The following is a 14,329-nucleotide window of genomic DNA, read 5'->3' as shown; positions in this document are numbered from 1 at the left end:
TTTGATTCTGTTCTGTCTGTCTTGATGAGGTTGCTGTGATAGGTGACTTAGCAGGAAATAAGTGCAGCAGATGTAGTAATGAATTACTCCCCTGACAGATCTGACATATCTCCACCCATACACTGAAGCAGAGTTGAGAGATGTGTGTATGATTAACGTTGCTTAAATGGGTGGTGTCTGAATTAGCATATTGTGCTGTAGGCGCTTGGAAGCTTCTATAGTCTGTAGTGATGCTTAGCAATTAAATTGCACTTTACATCTTTAAAATACTCTGACTATGAGAGATTATATTGTGCTAAAAACTGTGATAGATTGTCTGTATGTAGGAGACGAAGAAAATACCCAGTGCTGACCATGAATATCAAAGTGCTAGTGGCAGCAAGAGATACTAGAAAGACAATGCAGTTCAATGCCTTATAACAAGGTATTTTTGATAGTGAAGATTGTTACACAAAAGCCACCCGGCTGAGAGCTTGAATGTACTGTAGGAAGAGCTGCTTATTCTTTCCAGTTTGAGGTCTAGTTCCTGCAAACATTTAGATATGTACCTAGCTTAACTCTAAGCAGAGGACTACTTCCGTTTGATTTCCACAAATATGAACATGGATCAAGGAGAGAAAGAACCGTGGGTTTTCCCCTTCCTTAAGATGTGCACTGAAAGCAACACATGTAAGGAGCCAGTATGCCCTAACAAACAAAGATGCTATGCTCACGTTTTCTCTTTCCATGTTAATTTTCTTTCTATTTCTTTTGTCTGAAGTGAATATTTTTTAATCCTTTCTTTTTGTGGTCTCATTCAGTTTCTTAGTTCCTGAAAACAGGACTGAAAAGGTACTCTCAGCACTGGCACACTGATAGATCAGGAAGGGAAAGAGTGAGCTGGAGAGGTAAAAACAGGAACATAGAAGGGATTAGACCTTATCTACTCTTGGGCTTTCTTTGTCTTTTTTAATGGTATGTACCTAGCTAAACAGTGATAAACAATATGATGCTGTTTGTTTAAAATGGGGTTATCTCATATGATGCTATGCAAAGACCTACGCAAATAGAGGGACTTTGGCTGATGGTTGAACAGCGGAAACAGGAAAGAGGCTAGACGCAAAGTGCTGTCAAAGGGACAATGTCAGCTGACAGGCACAATCAATAGTTTCTCCTTTTTCAGAAGCAGATGTTGCTTGTAACCAAAACAGGAAACATTTTTGGAAAGAAGTGCAATTTTCATTTTTTGTGTCAGTCTTGGAACTATTTCATGAGGTCAAGCATCATTTTAAAGGACACTGTATGTTTTTAACCCTGAACAAATGTACCAATGGACATGTCTTGAGTGATTCTAAATATTTTCTAAGAATCAGCAGCTCTCACTGGGTGAAGTAAAGCTGCAGGAGCTCAGCACTTCATTATGTTTGAGATAACTGTCTTTAATCCAGTCCTATTTTGACATGGTTTTAATAGAATCAGTTACTTTAATAGATGAATGTATTGCATTCTTTTTTCTTTACCATTGTTTCCTATTTTTTCTTCAAAGGAACTTTTTTTTTTAGATCTACAAGAGAGGAAATGAAGTCCTTTGATCTCTACAATGTATGTACTGTTTATACGGGAGATGGTGAAACTGCTTTTGTCTAATTATTTTTGACATCTTGCAAATATTTGCAAAATTCTTCATGAGGATTAAAAAGACCCACAGAGCTCAATCTCTTTATGACAAAGAAATAGTGTTCTCCTCAAAAGACAAAACAATTGCTTGTTTGTTTTGCTCTTAGAGAGATGCTAGAGCTTTATATTCCGATATGGCATGTTTTATCTGAGATAGCAAATGAGTGCATTCCATTTTCAGAAGATTGCTAAGTTTCCTTAAATAAAACTGTTCCCTTATAAGATCAACAATAAAATAGTGCTAAAAATGGAAGGCATCTGGAAGGCATCTATTCCACTTTTTTAGGATGTTTGACTCTAGCTGCATGGTTCTTTGTGTAGCTCCCATCTTAGAATGCAGTATCTTTGGGCTTCCATTAAGTTACTTAATAGAGCAAAGGTGGTAGTCACTGATGCAGTCCTCTCTGTTGGCTTACATCTATTAATTTACGTGTATTTATTTATTTATGCAAAATGAATTAAAATATGAGAAAGTACACTTCCACATCAAAGGAACAGTGAGGGTTACCAACTGTCACTGTGACTCTTTTTTTTTTTTTAATCCTTAGTCCCAGGAGTCAAGTGAATGAGGAGAGTTTATCAGCTTTCACTGAGAAGTCTTCACAATTTCAGAGAAAGTCTTGAGAACAGGATCTATACAGTTGAGAACCAGAAGCTGAAATTCATTTTTTAAAGCTCATTATTTTTTGGTTCCTCATGGAACATGTAACACTTGGGATTGGCAGTAGTAGTGAAGTCCACAGAAAGCCCTTAGGATTAGGCAAGAGGTCTGGCAAGTATAGGGAAGCTATCAGATATATAGTCCCAGTCAGGAAACACTACGAAGGCTGGGCAGAATTGTTAGTGGATGCTATCTTGGTTAAGAGTAGTTCGGCAGATTTCCAGACTTCTGTCTATGTTCCCTGGTGAAACTGGATCATTTCTGCTTTCAGCTAGGCTCATTTCAGAACTGAATTTTCTGATAGAGTTTTTGTCCACTGAATACAAGTGTGCACTGGCAGACCATAATGAAATAAAAATATGAAGTTTCCCAGCCAAATTATTTGCCAAAATTGTCCCTTTTCAAACTGTTGCACAAAGTGTGAGGAACTTGTCTAATAAGTGGTTTTGCACTGCTCCTTTTTTTAAAGTTTCTGTATTGTGTACATGGAATTGATAGAAGTACCATAAAATTAAGATATGTAACTTCTTTAGTACAGTCACATAGACTTTATTTGCTGAGTAAATCTTTTTAGTTTCTTCGAAAAGTTGGATTTGTTGGACATGACAGGAGTCAAACAGTACGAGCTCCGCGGTAAATTCTAGGCAATCTATTAAGAATGTCACACCATGTTCTTCATTTCACGTCCTTTCCAAGGTGAACAGAAGTGTCATCAGCAAGTGGTTTGTGAAGGTGTCTGTGAGTGTTGGCAGGTAAATAACTTTTTTTGAACCAAAGTTAACAGTCCATGTAATCATGTGCATCAATCTGATTTCTGGAGAGGCAGCTGTTCTGCTTAGTCTACTCTGGTAAGAAGTCCAAAATGTGCAAGACGAATGGGAGCACAAGGCTGGCAAAGGAGCATAACGAGAGCATTCACTGAAGTTGGAATACAGGTGTTATAAGCAGTGAAAGTGTGGTGTACAGAGGGGCTGTGCCCAGTCTGTGCAAACAGAATGGAAGATGCTCAGGGTCTTACTGTTTTGTACCTGGCTGTTTATGCAGTTCTGCTATGATCGTTGGAAGAAAGTTATAACATTCCTCTTGGAAAGGAAAAAATAGCAAAATAACTATCTATTAAAATGCCAAAGTTGTGTATAAGAAACCTATCTAGCATGCAAACAACTTTCAGCCTTCCAATGTCTGCATCAGCTGGCTAATCAGAGTCTGGATAAGTGCTTAATGGCGTAGAGCTAGTGGGGCAGCTAGAGCCAAATCCTGCAGTAGAACAGTCTGCGCTCCAATCTTTTTTGAAGGGTTCCTTGAGGCCCTAACTAACCTTCGTCCATGTAAATCATTAAAGGGAGTCTTCCTCAGCATTATGGATCTGTTCTGCTGCTTTGAAAGGCGTAACATAAAATACACATCAGACCTTGAGGCTTTCCAGATGGTGAGATCTATGGGTACTGTATGTCCGGGAAAGTCCTGTCCTTGAAGGGGCAGAATAAAGAAATTTAGATAGACAAATTATGCATCACTTCTTCCTAACAAAGACCGGCTTCAGTTACTGCTGAAAGAGGTGCCTTTGACACCATGGGGAATGCTGAATAATCTGTGATTAAGTAGGTCTTAATGGCAGCTAGCCATAGATAGGCTTTTGGGGGAGGGCATTTTACAGCCAATTGTATTAACAAAATACTATTTCATGCCTCCTCCTGGACCATAATAGATTACATTAAAGACTATTCATATTTTAATTGAAACACCTTTTTCTCTTCGTATGTCACCTTTTAGTAGCATAGTCCTCATGTTATTAGGCTTACTGGCCAAAGAGACCAGTAGTAGAGACATTCTCATGCCTGTTGGGTGGATTTAGACATCATCCACTTCTACTGACAGTGAACGTTGAAGACTTGAACCTCCTCTTAATGCTGCTTTGAGAATCCATTCCTCTGCGTTTCAAATAACATTTTGCTGCCATGCATCCAGCAGAAGCGCAGTGCTCCAACCTCCTCTTGCAGCCAATCCAAGTTACAGGTGGTGTGACTTTCACAAGTGAGTGATGGCCCAGTGCTGTCACTTTAAGGATGTATTACTCACTCAAGGTATTTACATCTTGAGCTGGACTGTCAAGAAGATGAAAGGGAGGCTTGGTTGCTTGGCCAGCTTTTGTTTCATAATTTAAAACAGCCTTTGCATTCATGCATTGCATCCCTATTTTGGTATCTCTATTTCATCCAGGAGCTGAAAAAATTTATAGCTCCCAGATCTCGCATCTTTTTTTAAATACTGTATAATAATCACAGGCAGTACACTGCTAAACAGCAATTAAAAGGCCATTTCCTGTTAACCATTTATAGTTCTAAATTACGTGTTTCAATAGTAAGATAAATAGGCATACTGCAAGTATAAGACATTAGTTTTGCCACTTTGATTGCAAGCTATACAGGTCAAATATTTCACATTTGATGTCAGAAGTTAATAAAAGTTTCCAAAGATGCTTCTCTCTTTGGTTGGAAGATAGATACATAAAAAAAAGTCTAGATTCATGTTCTGTGATCTAGCTACTATTTGCAATATTTCCCCCTTGTAAACCATCAAGAGCCTAAAGATCGTTTGAGGCCATCTTGAAAGGCATTTGTTTTGATTTAAGAATCACTTAAAAAAAAATAAAACTGTAATCAATCATTACGGACTTGTCCTGCAGTCACACTCCAAGGTTCTGCTAGTGCGCAGAGTCCATTATGCTAGGTGCTACATGAACACACAGGAAAACATGATCCACACAAAGGAAAGCTTGGTGCAAATTAAAAATAAAACTTTTCATCTTGTTGTATGTTATATCAGCAACTCGCACATTTTTTTTGCAAACTTTCCCCAAAAATCTCCTTGGCAGAGACCATACAAACACAGAGAGCAGCAGACGGCACCCAGCAGGTGTCTGCATGAAATGCTGCTCCTGAAGAGATTTCCAAAAGCTTTTGCACTGCCTTTATCTTTGATCTTTTCCCCAACCAAAAGCATGTTGTGTTTTTGTTTTGTTCTGTTCTCTTTCCTACTACCTCATCCTCGGCCACAAACACATTCTACACAATTTCTGCCCTTCATGTTTTTCAGCCAGGATGAGCTTTTTGAAATCAGACTGGCAAGACCAAATATCTTACTTCATTGTCTAAACACCAGTTATTTACAGGAATCTTTAAGCCTTCAAGTCATTTAGGGAGTACTGCATGGCTCTGAATACAAACACCAGGCCACAAACACCTTGCCTACATCCTGTTACTGAGTACCATAGCTAATGTTAATTTGAGCTTTATAAAACTAGGGAGCCATCTGGAATTCAGAAGTTTTTAAATTGTCACAGGAGTTATTATAGAAACCGTGCCAGATCATCACCAGATGAATGTTCATGTACAGATATTACTAATAAACAGACATATACATTCCCATGCACCGAAAATCAGGCCAAATACTTATTTTCAAAAGTTTGTTTTATGGTACATTTTAGGTAGGTGTCATGCTACCTTGTTAGCAAATACAAAGATGCAATATCTGCTGCAAGATGTTTACTATCTGAAGTGAATACAGAAATTGTGATGGTAACATGGAAGGAAAGCTTACCTGCACAGAAGAAAAACCAGGCTGTGAGTGCTGGAGACTGACAATCTTTTTCCTGCACCGTACATCCCTTTCTTCCCACGGCAAGGGTGAGCTGCCTGCCCGTGCTTCTAGAGCGAAGAGGGAGTGGGATTAACGTGCGTGTAGAGCCGGGCAGGGGTCAAGGCTAGCATTTCAGCTTATGTTTAAAATGAGGTGGTGCAGAGGTTCTCAAAGCTGTGTTCTTGATGATGGCAGTGTTTTACTCTGTTTCTGTGCATTCATACTCTTCATGGCGAGAGTTCAATTGTTTATTGAAGTAGCTGGATTAAGAGGTACCATCTTGGTTGTTTTTAAGCAGCTGCTGTAATTGCCAGAGGGATCTGAATAGTATCTTCTCCAGAGGAAGAGGGAATGTTAGTCCCTGCAGAGGTAAATGAAGGAATAACTGGTCCATGGATAGATTTTCTAGTGAGAACTGAGCCATGCTGTGAAAAATGTGACAGCACCCAGGATGGAAAGGGAGGTAGCATGTTCCAGATGACAGGGCCTGCAAAGAATTCTCTCATGCTTTTAGACACCTCAGCAATTCTCATTTTTTAACCTGAAAAGAATAGTCAGTCACATCATTTCCTTCCAGGGCAAGAGCTGACTTGATAACACAAGTTTGTGCTACTGCTCGGGGCTACAAATTCACATAGGCATTTCCTTTGCCTCTTCACTCCTCACACCTAGCCCTTGCCCCCCTTGCTCCCGGTTGGGAGCCTGGGTAGCTTCACAAGCCTGCTCACCTTGGCTGAGGACTGCCCAGCTGGTTGCGGCCTGCTGCTCCCGCTTCACCCAATTAGTGCCTGTCGCTGCTGCATCTCCTGTCAATCATGGTCACGCCAGTGGTGCTGCTCCCAGCAATGCCAGTTCAACAAAGAAGAGACAAACACTCTAATGGTTGCCAGCAGCTGAAGTGAGGCTTAGGCAGAATAACTGTTTCAAGTATTTTAGGCACTGCTAAAATACATTCACATACACAAGGATAAATCACTGTAGACATGTAGGGATGGCAAAGTGACATGTGAGCTTAGCTCTTTGGTACCAACTGTAGTTCTTGCCTGTTGCCAGCAGCAGGGGTGTTCACTAATTGAATGGAACACTTCAGGATTTGCCTGTGCATCCACTTCTCCTTGGAAGGCAGGGTCAGTCAAGCATGACACTTCCATCGCAGTGACTTTCACAGGCCCTCAGATTCAGCAGGAATACTGCTACATACCGGTAGGAGTCACATTCACAGTCTGGCCCACAGAGACTGCAGGCCCTGATCTCTGTTGTCATGTGATTAACAAAGATGAGCAACAGCTGCTTTGCATTTAAGAGAGAGAAATTAATTATTCTTGGTAGGAGAGAAAAATAAATGAGTCTCTGAATGCCACCTGCAAGCACTACTGAGTGCTTCACACAGGTTCTTGTTGCAAGCAGCCCTTGGACCGCTTGATATGCCATGAAAGAGATGTTACCTCTCCATTTCTGTATGCATACCCAACAACATTTCTGCAGCTTTAATGCACTATTTGACTTGTTTATTTACAGCTGCAGCACAAACTTTTGATTTTATTACCTCAGAAGAGTCTGCTGAGGAAAAACATCTCCTACCTTACCAAGACTGAATACTTTGACTCAGTAACCTGACTTTTACTGGCTGATGCCTTCATTTCTTCCTGCATTGTTTAGAATTTCCTAATCATAGAATACCTAAGCAGAACATAAATTCCACAGCTAGGGTGGCAGTATCATGCCTTGCATGCTATTTAACACTGACATGATATCCTTCATCTTCAGAGATGCAGATTTCCTGCAGATATACGATCTGGTTTATATGTGTGCGCACTAAAGAACAGAGAGAATAGCTGAGTCATTACTCACAAAAATCCATTAGAAAAGTCAAAAATAAAAACCCTACTTCTAGTTCCCTAACAACAATTCCTAACACTTATTCCATCTCTATTATCATACCAGCAACGTGAAGTCCACTTCCATTAAAATAATCTTTGAGCTAAAGGACCTCAAAAAATCATCATTCTATATTTCCTCCCTACTGTTTGCAATGGCCTTGCAGATCACAGGTGACTAACACGGTTTGGGAAGCTGTGAACTTATCCATTTTCCTCAAATGTCTTTTTAAAATTCTTCAGAAATGATGATTCCCCTCTATCCTTAAGTAATCTGTTTCCATGCTAACATGGAAAAAAACGACCATTATAATTTTCCCTTAATGAACGTGAAATCATACACGTCTTGTTCCAGTCTCCATGGACAGAAAGAACAATTCAGTGGCAACATGTTTAAAAACTGTTGTCATTCTCATCTCTCCTTCAGTCTTTTCTTCAGTAAACCAGTCCAGGTCTTTTGCCCACTTCTCCTGCCATTTTTGTCCCTCTCCTCTGTTTTCTCTTCTTTTTATCAACAGCTTTCCTAAAGCATGAATTTCAGATCCAGAGATAATACACTTCAGCTGAAGCATTAGTGCTGGTTGGAGAAAAATAATTACCTCCTGTATTTTAACAAAATTGCATTTATTTTGTATTTTTCTGTCATAGCATGACCTTCCTGGCTGACACATAATTTATGGTCCACTATAACTCCCACATACTTTCTGCATTATGATGCCTGTTACATGCTTTTCTAGCTACAGTACTTAGAAATTATTTGGTTGGATTAGATCTTATGTTCGTCTTGTATCTGACTGGCCAATCTAACATGGAAAATCTCAGTTTCAGTCTGAAAAGCTGCAGAATATGTAATGACTCACATGATCAAGCTTGCCAAGCGGAGGGAAGTGGTGCTGACAGCAAAGACTTGGAATCTTCATTCCAGACTTGTTAGTAGTTTCCTATGAGAACAGTATTCAAAACAAAGAAAAAAGCAAATGTGAAATGCTAATAGGAAGTATTACAACTTATTTGGTGGAGTGTGGTTCATTGACCTGGTGAGTTTTATATCAGTGCCAATATATGTGGGGTTTTTAAGCATCATTATATACTGTATTCCTTTTGATGCTTCTCTGCTTATTGCTGTGGAAATACACTTTGGCACAGGGGACGTATATAATGCTAACATTTCTCTGATATACATACCCAATAAAAGCTTTTTCAGTTTCATTATTTTGACAGGCAGATTCCATTAATACATCCACATTTTCCTTTTCTTCAGAAGCTAAGAGAAGAGGATTATTAAAAATTACTGGCAATACCCCTATACACTTAATCTCCCCAAATTCTCTTTACAATTGCTGTCAACATCAATAATGTCAGACAGAATAATCAGGTTTGCATAAAACATCAGAACCTGGATATTCTCCAAAGGGATTTCTCCCCCCTAGTAACGCAACTGTTTTTCTTCCTCACAAAAAGATGCTCCCAAACGCCTTGTAAAAAAGATGTGTGTTATGTGATAGCCAGGTTTCAGCGCTTTCCCCTTGCTCTTTCATCCCATTCTCCTTACGATACCTTTGGGTCCGCCTTTCCATTTCAAAAACCATGTGGTAAATAGTAAGAGGAACAGGTCTTCCAATACCATAGGAGCTTTTCTTTAGGAGGAGAGGGAGGCTGGAGAATTCACGTCCCTTCTTCCTCTGCTCTCATAGCTTGCAGATTTGTAACCAGAAGCATAAGGCTACAAGCCAATGGGGAAACTACTTAAGGGTTTGTTAAGAGCTCATTTGTTTTCACCGGTGGTTTACTCTTACTTCGTAAGATGGAATTTGAAATAATATCTGTGGACAAGTAATATGACAAGTAATTTTTTTCTGGTTTTATTATAGATTGTGAAGAATTTTTGTTGCACTGTTATTGGACTCTGTATTTACAGTCCATGAAAAACATTCCCATCACCAATAAGTGTGCTACGAAATTAACATACTTTGCTTAGCTGCTTTTTGCTACGCTTAGCTTTGAGGCATGTCTAGCTGCTGTACTGGCATTCTTAAACACAGTTTATACTGTGTTTAAGTCTAAACACAGTCTCATCAGCTCATACTAATTCTAAAGGTCTAAAATCTAAAGGTCTAAAGGTCTAAATCAGCTCATACTAATTTTGATGCATGGAGCATGGAGCAATGGAATCCTTGCAAAAATCCACATTTTTCATTAAGCCATTCTGGGAAAAAAATGAGATCATATTATCTTCATATATATTGCTCTTAAATGAAACTATGCCTGCTCATTTCATCTTTATTTTTACTGGTACTGATGAATTGAAAAATGTTGGTATCATCTCTCCTTCTGCACCATCTCTGTGTGCAACATTCATAAAATCAGTTTCCATCACAGCTCTGTTCAAAACAGCTGTGTCCACCCACTTTCATACCTGGCATATCAGTTAACCTATCAAACAAAGTACAATTTAATTTTTCCAGTAGGTTCCTGGAAAGTCAAGCTGATGTGAGCAACTAAAGCTTGTTACTGGTCTCTGATATAGTTCTGCAACAATCCTATGAGTTGTCAGACAATGATAACTAAGATATAGAGGTAATAACTTTGATTTAAACTGGGAAATGGCTTTTACACTGCTAAATGTTGTCTGTACAGGTTTCCAACAGTGTGTTGTTAAGTACTGATGACTTAATGGCACCCACTTTGTATTGAACAAGGGGCTTTTATCCATTTATATTCCAATGTTGTGTAAGTTTATTGCAAGTATCTCTGACAAGGGAGACACGTAATAGAGAATGGCGCTAATGTTTGAGCAATAATACAACATCAATAGCATATAGGCTTAATAAATTTAATATGAATGATGATCCCTAATCCCAGCAGTCAGCGCCTCAGTCCGATAATCTGATTCTTAATGCCCAGTCTGTAAACCATAAAATAGATACTTCCGATTTATGCATATGGATATAGATCAAAAGGGTGACTGCACTTGTTGACAGGACACTAATTAAACTGATCTACAGTTAGTGATTTACCTATTCTGAGCTGTTAATTTTGCAAAGTGATAAGATAGGCTGCCTTCTTTTTCTAATTAGAGAGACACTGATACTATCTCTTCAAGACAGTGAGTGCCACCTACTGTACACTCACTGTCCCAGAACTGCCAAGGATTCATTCTGCTAACTTAACATGAGCACACCTGAACAAAGAGAATACACTGCAGTAATACAGAAAAGTGCTTCCTTCTTCAGAGCTAATATCTTAGTTCTGATCTGTGGTATGTAAATTGCCAGAGTCCTTGCAATGAATTATTAAAAAATAGACTGAAATTTATATGCGAATGTGGGGAAAATTGGTGAGTAATGGTTCTTCCGTCAGTTGTCCTACATGGTCACACAAGTGTTTTCATAGATGGAGATGAAGAGCTACGGGGAATCTAAAAGCTGTGAGCGTGATACTGCCCAGTACCAAGGCACTGCTTTTCTGCCACAGGCTCCATAGATGTGCTATGATCATCACACCCTGACTGAGATCTGAAACTAAAAGTACTGAAGTAGTTGCTAGTGTTGATATTTAGAAGAAGAAAAAACAAAACAAAAACAAAACTAAACCATAGTTATATTTCTGGTAATGATTCCAGTGAATCAAAGCAGGAAAAAAGAGATTATAAGGCACCTATCAGAAATCCCTTATCAAGAGAAACTTCATGGGTAATTCTCAGAAAATGTGCTTTGTGGGGGTTCAACAAGCCATTAAGTGGCTGTGCAAAGAAGAGTGATAGAAGAATACCTGTAAAATGTGACCCTGCTAAGAGAAGCTGCCTGGATTTAATAATGTCTTTACGATTCTGTAGTATGCCAGGCAGAACTATTATTTTGAATATACTAGAAATAGTACTGTTGTGTCAAGAAACAGTACTGAGAGCTTTATTGACAAGTGGTTACCAGAGAGGTTACTCAAAGGCGCATTATTTTACATGCAGTACATTTTTGTCTAACGGTCACCCTTTGTCCCGGTCCAACGGGATTTGTCTAACAAAAGTGGAGATAGCATGACTCTTCCTATGGAGGGGATGGGGCAAAGTGATAGGAGTTCCAATCAAAAGGCAGAAGTATGCTGAAGTTTTATTGAAATCAGAACAAATTCAAGAAAGGAATTCTAGTCAGTTCATTTTCTTCTATATTTCACTCTAACAGGAGTTTAGAAGCTGAAGATGTGCTTTGATGACTATGCGGAACACTTTGCAACTCTTTTACAGGAGGGATTTGCCTGTAAGCTAAAGGCAAAGATACAGGTTACTGAAAGTTTATGTACCTTGCTTAGAGCCAAGGACCATAGAATTAAAAAAATGTTTTTTCTTATTTCACAGAGCTTTGATTCAGATAGTTGGCAATGAAAAACTGAAAAAAAAAAGAAATTAAGAAGTAAAAACAGTTCAAGGTCAAAAGACTTTACAAGTGATAAGCTAACACATTAGAGTTATGTATATTTAATACCTATTGATGAGCATCTCATGAACAAAGGATTTAGGATGGATCCATACTTTATTGCAAACCTCTCTTTCAATCTAATAGATTTTGCTGTTTGTAGGCGAGATGCATAATTTAAGGGAAGGAGAGAGGAGACTAAAGGATGTAAGCACTCAGCTGTTCATGAAGTTCAATGGCATTTGAGTGTCTGACTCCCCCAGGCTCTATTATGAATTCAAACCATAACTTTTTGAAAATAGACTTTCAGTTCAGAAAGCACAAAATGGTCATCCTTTACAACAACAGAAGATTCGTTTTGTAGCTGCAACAAGAATCTTGTCTGCCCTTCAGAGAAAATTTGTTGTCAGAATCAGGCTAATTTACCCCAATGGAAAATTTGGCTTTGTGTATGTGGGAATACTGACCTTACTATAGATTTACAAGTACACGTGATCACCTTCTGTAGCTTCTCACATCCAGATAACTTTTCCCTCTTGTTTACTGACCTTTTTTGTTCAGCAGGCCTTCAGCCCAGCCTTTATACAGCATTCCTTCCTCAGCATTTCTATGCTAGGCCTGATCCACAGACTTTATTCCCTTAGCTCCCTTGGCCCACGAATCAGTCCAATTCCAGAGAACATCCCAACCCATTACTGGCAATGCTATTTCTAGCTATCTATAAGATTCTAGGTTACATCTTATGACAGAAAAACAGGCTTGACTTAGGCTTGACGCAGAGGGGCCTTGAGTATCAGATAAAGGTCCAGTTTGTCTTGTCGTCTTTGTAGATAGGTTTTGCAGGAGTGAATTCTAATAAATATCTGCATGTATACAAAAGGAAGTCTGCCTCTGCAGCTGAGCTATACTTGGTCTGAGATCTGGAGAAAGGAGCAAGCAGGGCTCAGAGCCATATTTTTTTCTCCGGATAGTTCAGCTGGCCAACGGCAGGGACAAATGCCTGTTTTACCATTATTCGTGTTAGATAAAGGATATTAAACTTTAATCTGCTAAAAAGTGCGAAGAGACAGGGAGGAAATTGAATGCCTTTGCAATAGGGCCAAAATAAAGATGATCGTAGCTGTTATGGGAATACTTAATAAGGTCTCTGAGTTGCTCTAGCAGCTCAACATATCCTTTTGACACAGTGCCTATAAATAGTGATTACTGCTTGAGTGAGGGTGTGAGGAGGGAAATTCTACGACAAAGTTAATTTACATCTTACAAGAGTTTCTTTTTAAAAACACACCTTGATAACAAAAGTTCAGTATTGTAATGATTAATGTCACCACACTGTACTGGCTCTATTGCCTCATAATTAAATAGAAGATACTCAGTTGTATAGAACTTGAATATGATAATGGGCTATGTATTAACTCATTCACCTTGCAATTTCTTGACCTATTTTTCATTTTTAGATGCACATAATAATGCAATATATACAGCAGCATAAACTCTTAACAGTGGTCTCTAAGTAGTCATGGGGAAAGGAGAGATGCTATTGATATTGGCTTTACCTGAGCCTTCCTGATAAACTCAAATCACAATCTGGAAGTATATTTTCTTAGGAATCCAAATTTAAGTACAAAAAGTATGTATTTCCCAGAATATGGTTGTAAAAATTATCCATTTTTTCATCTGAGCCAATGAACCAAATGACAGCTGAAAAGGAAAACTGGGAACTATACAGCTCCTGTTGTGAATTATTCCTTGCTGATGGTAGGGTTTGCCTTCATCCACCTAGAAAGAGGAAACAATATCCTGTTCAGACGCACTTTCCTTTCCCCCAACATCCCTTCCTGACTTTGGGAATAGTTCTGCTTTCATCTATCTCAGTGGAAACATTTCTATTGCTTTAGGAAAAAAAAAACAAAACTATTATTTCCATTAGAGAAGCAAGATTACAGGTATTTATGCATAAACCTCTATTTGTTCCAAAATAAAGTACTTTTGCTTAGTTTCAAGGCTCTTCACAACCTACCTCCTTTTCAGTCAGTTCATAATGAATGCTTCATTACCCACTTGTTAAAATTTCCAAAAAGCATTTT

This window comes from Struthio camelus, chromosome 18 (assembly GCF_040807025.1).
Source record: "Struthio camelus isolate bStrCam1 chromosome 18, bStrCam1.hap1, whole genome shotgun sequence".
Taxonomy (NCBI): Eukaryota; Metazoa; Chordata; class Aves; order Struthioniformes; family Struthionidae; genus Struthio; species Struthio camelus.
The sequence above is the reverse complement of the archived record's forward strand: the minus strand, read 5'-3'. Positions refer to the sequence as shown.